The sequence below is a fragment of the Alosa sapidissima genome, chromosome 13 (genome assembly GCF_018492685.1).
Source record: "Alosa sapidissima isolate fAloSap1 chromosome 13, fAloSap1.pri, whole genome shotgun sequence".
Lineage (NCBI taxonomy): Eukaryota > Metazoa > Chordata > Actinopteri > Clupeiformes > Clupeidae > Alosa > Alosa sapidissima.
The window spans coordinates 21,051,085-21,061,084 of NC_055969.1; the positions used below are offsets into that span (position 1 = coordinate 21,051,085).

The window sequence follows — 10,000 nt, forward strand, 5'->3', positions numbered from 1 at the left end:
AGTTTAGAGAGCAAAGAGGGTGTTGAAGGGAATGAGAAAGTCTGAGAATGGATAAAAGAAACTATGTGAGAGGACGAGGATGAGTGCATATGCGAGGTGGGGGACGAGGAGGAGGGCAAGAAAGAGGATTTTTATTGGACACTGTAGTACAGTGCATTGTAGGCTGTTTACTGTACAATACTGTAAACAAATCGTATGGCCCTGAACATTTGCTTTCCATTTGCTGTTTCCAAATTGTGTTTTAGCAATTAAGTGTTTTAGAAATTGAGTGTGTGTGTGTGTGTGTGTGTGTGTGTGTGATGCATCTGTGTGCTTCCAAAAGAGAATATGTTGAGAGTGTGTTTATGTGTATATATGTGAATGTTTAACAGTGTGCATGTGTGTGAGGAGTCTTTTAAGTGTATATATGTGTTAGTGTGTTTGCAAAAGAGAGAGTGTGTGTGTGTGTGTGTGTGTGTGTGTGTGTGTGTGTGTGTGTGTTGAGCTGAGTTGAAGAGGTGGTTTGAATGCAGCCTGCATGCGAATGAGCTCAGAGACACTGGAGTGCAAGAAGGGCCCATTCTCACCGCAGCTATTTGGAGATGGCGCATGTGGGACGTAGGCCAACCTACTGTCACTCAAACACACACACACACACACACACACACACAAACACACACTGGCAGGAGGGAAGGCCTGGCTGTAGAAGAGGCTGCATAGTCCTGAATCAGGCCATCCTCGCTTCTCGAGGTGGGAGGGTGATTTTTTTGTGTGCGTATCTCTCTCTCTCTCTGTGTATATGTTTCTGTCTGTCCGTCTCTCTCTCTCTCTCTGTGTTTGTGTGTGTGTGTGTGCATGTCTGTCTCTGTGTGTGTCTGTGTGTGAGTGTGTGTACCCATGTGTGTATGTGTGTGTATGCGCTGGGTAGGGGGGAGTTGGATGGAGTGCAGTGGAGCATGTCAGGAGAAGCAATGGGTGTCACAGACACACACACCCCTACGCATGCTAAAACACCATCTTAGCCTCTCTCCCTACCTCTCTCTCTCTGTCTCTCTCTCTCTCCCCCCCTCTCTCTCTCCAGAGCTCTCATAAAAGTGCAGCTGGCGGTTCCCAGTATCCATCTCAAACAGTGAGTCCCCCCCCCTCCTCTCCTCCCCCACCCCCCTCCTCCTCTCTTCTCCTCTCCTCCCTCCCCTCCTCCTCTCCTCTCCTCCCCCACCCCCACCCTACCCCGGGGTCAGGTCCAGGCAGGGCCCCAGGCTGCCCAGTGCTTTGGCCATTCATTCTCCAGCACGTTCCCCCTCTTCTCTCCATCCTTTGGCCACTCACTTTAATCATCTGTCTCATTCACTGTGCCAAGAGAGAGAGGGGGAGAGAGAGAGAGGGAGGGAGAGAGAGAGGGAGAGAGGAAGGAAGGAAGAGAGAGGGGGAGGAGGGGGGAGAGAAAGTGAGGGAATGGCTATTTAGACACACAGCTGCCCCCCTCCCCGCCTCCAACACACACACACACACACACACACACGCTTGCTTGTTATATAGTTCCGTCACTAGACGCCACACATGGGATTCTCCAGCTATGCCACCCCACCCAACCCCTCAGCCTCCTCCGCCTCTCTCTCGCCTCCGTCTCAACAGGCGTTTACACAATGCATACACACACACACACACACACCTACTCTCTCACACACACACACACACCAGGGGTTTATGTAACACGGGAAGCACTCACACTCACACTCACACGTCTGCAGCCTCCACCACAACACCACCGAGAAATCAGCTGGCCACCGAGGAGAGGAGATGGGAGAAGAGGACAGGAGGAGAGGAGATGGGAGGAGAGGAGGAAAGGAGAGGACAGGAGGAGAGGAGATGGGAGGAGAGGAGGAGAGGAGAGGACAGGAGGAGATGGGAGGAGAGGAGGAAAGGAGAGGACAGGAGGAGAGGAGGAAGGGAGAGGACAGGAGGAGAAGAGATGGGAGGAGAGGAGGAAAGGACAGGAGGAGAGGAGATGGGAGAGGGACAGGAGGAGAGGAGATGGGAGGAGAGGAGGAAGGGAGAGGAGAGGAGGAAGGGAGAGGACAGGAAGAGAGGAGGAAAGGAGAGGACAGGAGGAGAGGAGATGGGAGGACAGGAGGAGAGGAGATGGGAGGAGAGGAGGAAGGGAGAGGACAGGAGAAAAAAACATGGGAGAACAGAGGAAAATGTATGACAGAGATAAGAGAGGGAAGGAGGAGAAGAGAAGTGATAGCAGAGGAGAAGAGAGGAGAGGAGAGCAGAGGAGAGAGGAGAGCAGAGGAGCAGAGAGGAGAGCAGAGGAGGAGAGAGGAGAGGTAAAGAGAGGAGAGGAGAGCAGAGGAGGAGAGAGGAGAGCAGAGCAGGAGAGAGGAGAGGTAAAGAGAGGAGAGCAGAGGAGGAGAGGAGAGGAGAGCAGAGGAGGAGAGAGGAGAGCAGAGGAGGAGAGAGGAGAGGTAAAGAGAGGAGAGGAGAGGAGAGAGGAGAGCAGAGCAGGAGAGAGGAGAGGTAAAGAGAGGAGAGCAGAGGAGGAGAGAGGAGAGGTGAGGAGAGCAGAGGAGGAGAGTAGTGGAGAAAGCTTGCTGTGCACATAGGTCCGTATAAGGTCCGCAGGTTAGCATCATATCTGAATCATCCGAAGGGTAGGACCTCCGTTTGACAAACCTCTGCATATACTCCGGAGGTTATATCTGAAAGCCCTTTGTGAGACCCTGGAGAGTGTGTGAGCCTGAGATCTCAGGCACAAAAGCCTCGTCCATCACCATCCTCTCCACAGACAGACAGGTCCATCACCATCCTCTCCACAGACAGACAGAGGGCCGTCTCAGGCACAAAAAGCCTCGACCATTAAGTGCTCTGCTCAGATTTACACTGACAGAACAAGCAGCGTCTTTCAGTCAGACGCCAGAAAAATGAACTTCTGGCTATCAATTTCATCTGTGGTATCAAAATTACCATCACTATGTGACTGAGTGCACGTGGGTATCTGATTGTTGGTGTGTGTGTGTGTGGGGGGGGGCATTAGTCACAGATACCCTCACTACCACCATGTATGTAGTGTCATCTCAGTGATGTCACTTCCTCTGAATATGTCACTTCCTTTGGAGATTATCATCAATAAGTAAATACTTTACCGAGTATGGTTATAATAAATAATAAAGACTAATTAGTATTAATGAAACTGGGAGACTCAAAAGTAATACTGACAAATAAATATTGAGCTGTGATGCTCAGCGAGTGTCCAGTACAAAGAGCGTCCATCTCATGGAGAAACAGCACCACCGAGTAATGCCTGAATCATTGACTGGCAACTGACTGCCAGGAAGTCTATAGATGACACACAGACACAGACACACACACACACACACACACACACACAAACACACACACACACACAAACACACATTCAAGGCAAGATCTAAATATGCAGCTGCTGAAAATACATGTGCCTATACCTCAGTCATAAACAGCTACAAAAATTCTAATGACAAGACTGCTTTTCTCAACATGCTGTTTGTTTCACTGCTTTAGGCGTTTGTCATCATTTGTAAACAGCAAAGAATCATCATGAAGGGAATGCCTAAGAATACCCAGACACATCTTTTTTCTTTCTTGAACCGTTTTTCTATTTTCTGACAACAAAGACATTTTTGAGTGCAGTTTAGGCGTCTCTGTACAGCACGGCAGGGCCTCAGGTTCAGTACAGTCAGGAGAGTGTATACACACACCCACACTCATACACACACACACACACACTCATACACACACACACACACATGCATGCAGACACACATGAAGACACATATCCAGACACATACACACTAGGGATGTAACGATTACCGGGGTATAATGATAAACCGTGATAAAAATGTTGACGATAACAATTACCGTTTTCTTTTGAAATATCATAATTATCACGGTTGATTACCACGGTGTTGAAACCGTGTGTTTAATCCTTCCCAGCTTCATCCGAGCCTGCTTTTGACATACAGTAGGCCTGGTACAATGAAGCAAATTTGGTACCCTACTGATTCTGTTGTCTAATTGATGGTTTTAACTGCTATTCGGATTAGGCTACAACTGATTTTAAGGCGGAACATTTTTACCGCAAAACTTGCACTGTATCATTTAGCCACTCTGCGTCTTTTTATGTTCGCGTCCACATTAAATCCATTCCACTCACGTTATCAGAAGAACACAGTAGCATAAAGTTTTATTTCGAACACTCCATCCCGGTCTCACTCCATCACCATCCTCTCCACAGACAGACAGGTCCATCACCATCCTCTCCACAGACAGACAGAGGGCCGTCTCAGGCACAAAAAAGCCTCGACCATTAAGTGCTCTGCTCAGATTTACACTGACAGAACAAGCAGCGTCTTTCAGTCAGACGCCAGAAAAATCATCTGGCTATCAATTTCATCTGTGGTATCAAAATTACCATCACTACGCTACTGAGTGCATGTGGGTATCTGATTGTTGGTGTGTGTGTGTGTGTGTGTGTGTGTGTGGGGGGGGGGGGGGGGGGGGCATTAGTCACATATACCCTCACTACCACCATGTATGTAGTGTCATCTCAGTGATGTCACTTCCTCTGAATATGTCACTTCACACGCGTCCACATCGCGTTCGATTCCACTCACGTTATCAGAAGAACACAGTAGCCTAAAGTTTTATTTCGAACACTTAATTTGGTCTCACTCTGGTTTCACGGCGGCCACGTTGTTGCCCCTTGCGTTGGCCGTGATGTCCCTTTGAAAATCAGAGGTACAGGCCACGGTGGCCTTGGTACCCTTCTTTCAATATTCTGCTTTGCGTCCTACTAACGGCTCCCACACACAGCTGCGTGCATCGCGTTGCTGGAGACGCATCCCATTCACTTTAAATGGGCTCACGTGATCCGTTGCCGAACTGAATTGTGGGTCCGTCGCGTCACGTTTCTCCCGCTGCTCGCGTTGAGGAGTTCAGCTGTTGCTGCACCGACAGACGGCACCGGCCAATCAAGCCAATCTACGGACGGCACCAACCAATCACATTACGGTTTTACATCAAGTCATTTGCATAGCTACCGTCGGGAACACCCACTGGAATGCGTTGACGGAACGCAGCTGTGTGTGGGAGCCGTAATAGCGATTTTTATTTAGCCTATGGCCTGTCAAAATATTCACAGCGCAAATTAATTTAGTCTTTTACACAGTGGAGAAAGTGACAGCGCAAGATAGAAAGTGCGTCCATTCTTCTCAGTTGAACTACTCGCTTGAAGTAGCCTACTCATCACACAGACATCACAAGTATCATATGAAAGAGCTTTTTCTCAGCTTTTAAACGATGTTAGCGGCGAATTGCTGTGGTGAACGGTTCGCGAGAAAAGTAAATAATATAATTCAATTTAATCATAAATTCTACTGAAGGTTTTGCGTCCATCTCCCTACCCATTCCTCTCTCTCGGTGCAATACTTCACGAACCTTTCGTTTAACACATGACAAACCATATATCAGAATAAACAGCAGACCTTACCGAACACAAAGGTGTAAAGCAGTCCCCTGTACAGTTAGCCGTTCCAGAGTAATCCAGTTTTGAATTTGCAGTAATAGTACAGCGGCTAAGGCCAGATTTTTACCTGAAGCGTTCAGTTTTTGCAGAAAGCACGAAACTTGGTACAGGTAAAGTACTACCCCTAGTGATCAAAAATTGAAATGGACCCCAACACATAACGCCCCCTAGTGGCCCCTATCGTGACTTCAAATATGGCCACCAAAATATGCCCTTTTTTTCTACATTTATAATGCTATGCTGTTTTTAACACATAATATGACGTGTCTATAGCATAATTAAAATGGCAGACATGTTGGATTTTAAGGAAGTAGCCATACATTCTGACACTGAGTCAAAAACTGGGGTGCATTTAGGCTATGTGTGAAGTTTCGACTGTGTGACTAAACCCTGCACTTGCCTGGGCTCAATCCTTCTAATTTGCCCCCTAGAGGCTGGCATGCTAGCAAGGAGGCTAAAACCCATGGATGCTAGTGTCTGTCAAGTCTCTTAAAGAAACATATGCTGCCTTTTGGAAATTAGCTTTTTTGTCTTCTATCCCAGAGTTAGATAAATTAGTACATACACCCAGTCATAGTTAGATAAATTAGTACATAACCCAGTCCAACACATCCTACTGTTAGCCTAATTCAATTGAGGTGGGTGGGGCCAATTAGCATATGCTAAAGTTTCTTTTAAAGCTTATAGTGATTGTTTGAAAAGGTCTATTTTGTTTTATTGTAGTTTAACATTTTGCATCCTATAATTTAAAATTTAAAAACTCTAATTTAAATATGTAATACCTTATGAGTTTAGCTCCCTCCTGACACATTAGGGCTCTTGCTAGTCAGTGAACCAGCACTTTTAGGACACTTGCTAGTGCGTTCAGCGCCCAGTCCTTGGGTGTGCTTTGTGGTGGAAACACCAAAAGCTCAAGACAGGTAAAGTTGAGTATCGTCCGCATAGCAGTGATAATCAACCCAAGGAAGTGTGTATATAGAGAAAAGTAGGGGCCCTAATACTGATCCGTGAGGCACACCTGTGGTGAGGTCATGTGCTCTTTAAGGTAGGATTTAAACCAGTCAAGGGCTTTCCTAGACATCCCAGTTCAGATAGTGTAGAAAGGAGAATGTCATGGTTAACAGTATCGAAGGCTGCAGATAAGTCTAGTAGAATGAATACTAATGACTTAGCAACTTAGATGAGGACTTAGCTACTCTCAATGCTTCGGTCACAGACAGAAAAGCAGTTTCAGTAGAATGACTCTTGAAAACAGACTGCATAAGGTCTAGCAGGTTGTTCTGATATAGTAAGTCCAAGACTTGCTTGAAGACCACTTTCTCAAAAAACTTTGACAAGAAGGGAGATAGGTCTGTAAAAACAGGAATGGTTTTAGAGGTGGTGGCAAATTATACATTTTCCATCTTTATCCTCAAAGTAGAGGGTCCTTAACCCAGCAGCAGGACCAGTATCTGCTCCTTTGTGCAACAACAAACAGTGACCTCTCCAGGTCGCTGGTGTGACTGTCTCTGACCACACTGTCAGACTTCATGAAGGTGGCCTGAGGGCCCGATGGCCTCTGGAAGGACCTATGCTCACTGCCCAGCACCGTGCAGCTCAATTGGCATTTGCCATAGAATACAAAATTGGCAGGTTCGCCATTGACGCCCTGTGCTTTTCACAAATGAGACCAGGTTCACCCTGAGCACGTGACGTCTAAAGATGTCTTGGAGAATGTAATGCTGCCTGCAACATCATTCAGCATGACCAGTGATAATCTGCATCCTTGGAAGGACGCACACACCTCTATGGGCAAGACAACTGCACCCTCACTGCTCTTAGGCATCAGGATGAAAACTTCAGACCCATTGTCTGACCCTGTATTGGTGCAGTGGGCCCTGGGTTCCTCCTGGTGCACAACAATGGCTGGACACATGTAGCGAGAATGTGGAGGCAGTTCCTGGAGGATGAAGGCATTGATACCATTGACTGTCCTCCCACACTCTCCTGACTTAAATCCGATTAAACACCTCTGGGACATTATATTTTGGTCCATACAACACTGCCAGGTTGTACCACTGACTGTCAAGGAGCTCAGTGATGGCCATGTCCACATCTGGGAGCAGATCCCCCAGGACACCATCCGCCGTTTCATTAGGAGCATGCCCCGATGCCATCAAGCATGTCGGGGCCATACGAACTACTGAGTACCATCATTAGTTGCTGCGCTGAAATTCAAGCAAAATGGACTAGCTTGCGGAGTCATTTTTTCCACTTAGATTTTCGGGGGGTCATTGAATTCAGTCCTCTGTGGATTGATCATTTTCATTCCCAAATAACGAAGTGGCATCCTTTTGTTCCTAACATATTACCCAGTCCATATCAGTTTTAATCCTACCTCACAGGATGCTCGTTTAATGCATCATGGCTTGGACAGCTGTCCGCACCTCACCATCCCACCACAGGGGTCCCCCAGGGCTCAGTACTGGGCCCCCTTCTCTTTGCTATCCACACCACTTCTTTGGGACAGATTATCCATTCACACAGCTTCTCATACCACTGCTATGCAGATGACACACAGCTTTATCTGTTCTTTCCACCTGATGACCCCTTGGTCTCGGCACGGACCTCGGATTGCCTCCCAGACATATCTACATGGATGAAGGCACACCACCTCCAGCTAAACCTCTCAAAAACCAAACTGCTGGTCCTCCCAGCTAAACCTACTGCTCCCACCTACTCGAATGCCCTCATACAGGCATATGCTACCCCCCGACCGTTGCGCTCTTCAGACAAACATCGTCTAGCTCTGCCACCTGTATGCTCAGGTCAATCCAAACTTTTCATCTGTTGTTCCTCGTTGGTAGAACGCACTACCAGTTCCTACTAGAGCTACTAGAACTCCTGAAGACCCAGCTCTTCAGAGAATTTCTCCTCTCGTAGCACTACTTACAACTAGCTAATTCTAGCACTTACCACCTGACTTGACTGTATAAAAACAGCACTCACTGGTGCACTTTTCCCTATTGTACTCTACCTTTTTGAATTGTTTTAAATTGTTCTAGAATTGTTGAGAGAATTGTTTTAAAAGCGTTAAACTGTTTCCCAGGTTGTAAGTCGCTTTGGCTAAAATGCGTCAGACAAATGTAATATAATGTAGATATCCAGCATGATGTTTTTTCCCCATTGAGATCTGATGTTATTTATTTTTTAAAGTGTATAATTTTTTTGAGCAGTGTATAGTAAGAGTTAAGGTTTGCTCAGAAAGATAAAATAAGAATTTATTGATGATGTAGGTAGTTACTTCAATTAACCAAGATATAGAATAATTGGCTCATTTTCTTACACATAGTGGCCATATTGGAATCTTACCAGATTATACTTGATGCCTCGTGTATTATAGAGGTTGTCATGTTATAAAATGACTGTTCAAACTTTGAAATAGTTTTTGAATGATATTTCTATCATGAGTAACCAGAGATGGTCTATATTTTCACATTTGGTATCCGCCATATTGGATTTCAAAATGGCCAACATCAAGTTTGTTTGGAAATCATGTCAATAGCTTCCTTGACCCCAAAAATTGAGTGTTAGAACTTAAAAGACTTTTTTATCTGGTTTCATTTTGAAGTTGTATCAACAATTCTATTAAGAATGGTAGCCATATTTTAATTCAAGATGAAGGCCACTAGGGGGCGCTATGTGTTGGGGTCCATTTCAATTTTTGATCACTAGGGGTAGTAGTATAACTGTGCCAAGTTTCATGCTTTCTGCAAAAACAACGATTCCGGTGCTTAGCCGCTGTACTATAAATTTCGACATGCATGGATGTCTCCAAATTTGGGCTTTAAGTTTTACAATGTGTTTAAATTGTTCCACATGATTTCATAATGGGACAAATACAAAATAAATGTTACAAATATCGCCTAGATATCGGTAAATCAGAGGACAGCTGACTAAGAGTTTGTGAAAGTAGATCACAAAATGCTAAGCATGCATCTACAGTAGGCTATTTTAGTTTCTTAAAGCTGAACTGTGCTCAAATTGTTCAATACATGATTTCATAACAGGCCAAATATAAAATAAATGTTAAATATAGCCTAGATATCTGTAAATATTAGATGATCAGATGATTTGCAGTTCTATGTAATATGTCATGTTCCATGTTTTTGTAATGTTTCACACAGTGATGCAGGTCTACTGCAGTGAATAGGCTATACAACTTTGATCATTTATAGCCTACTACTGTATAGTTAACTTTGGCCTTGGTGCCCTAACATGTGGCCTTTGTGCCCTCCACCAAATATGCCCAACTGAAGGTGGCCTTGCCCCCAGAATGGTGAAATTCCAAGCCTCGTCTCACTCATTGGATCCAAATAACAGTAATAGCAACCTCCAAGTAATGTTAGGCTAAGTTAAGCTATAAGCACATAGCCAATTAAATATAAAAAACTGAACGGGACACTTTTTGAAACT

At 45.4% G+C, this 10,000-nt stretch overlaps 1 protein-coding gene across 4 annotated transcripts in view; it reads right to left on the reverse strand.

The window, feature by feature from the left end:
• The window catches only part of LOC121679687 (seizure 6-like protein), a 65,099-nt gene that overhangs the window by 27,730 nt on the left and 27,369 nt on the right, over positions 1 to 10,000 (reverse strand). The gene's annotated exons all lie outside the window — the stretch shown is intronic.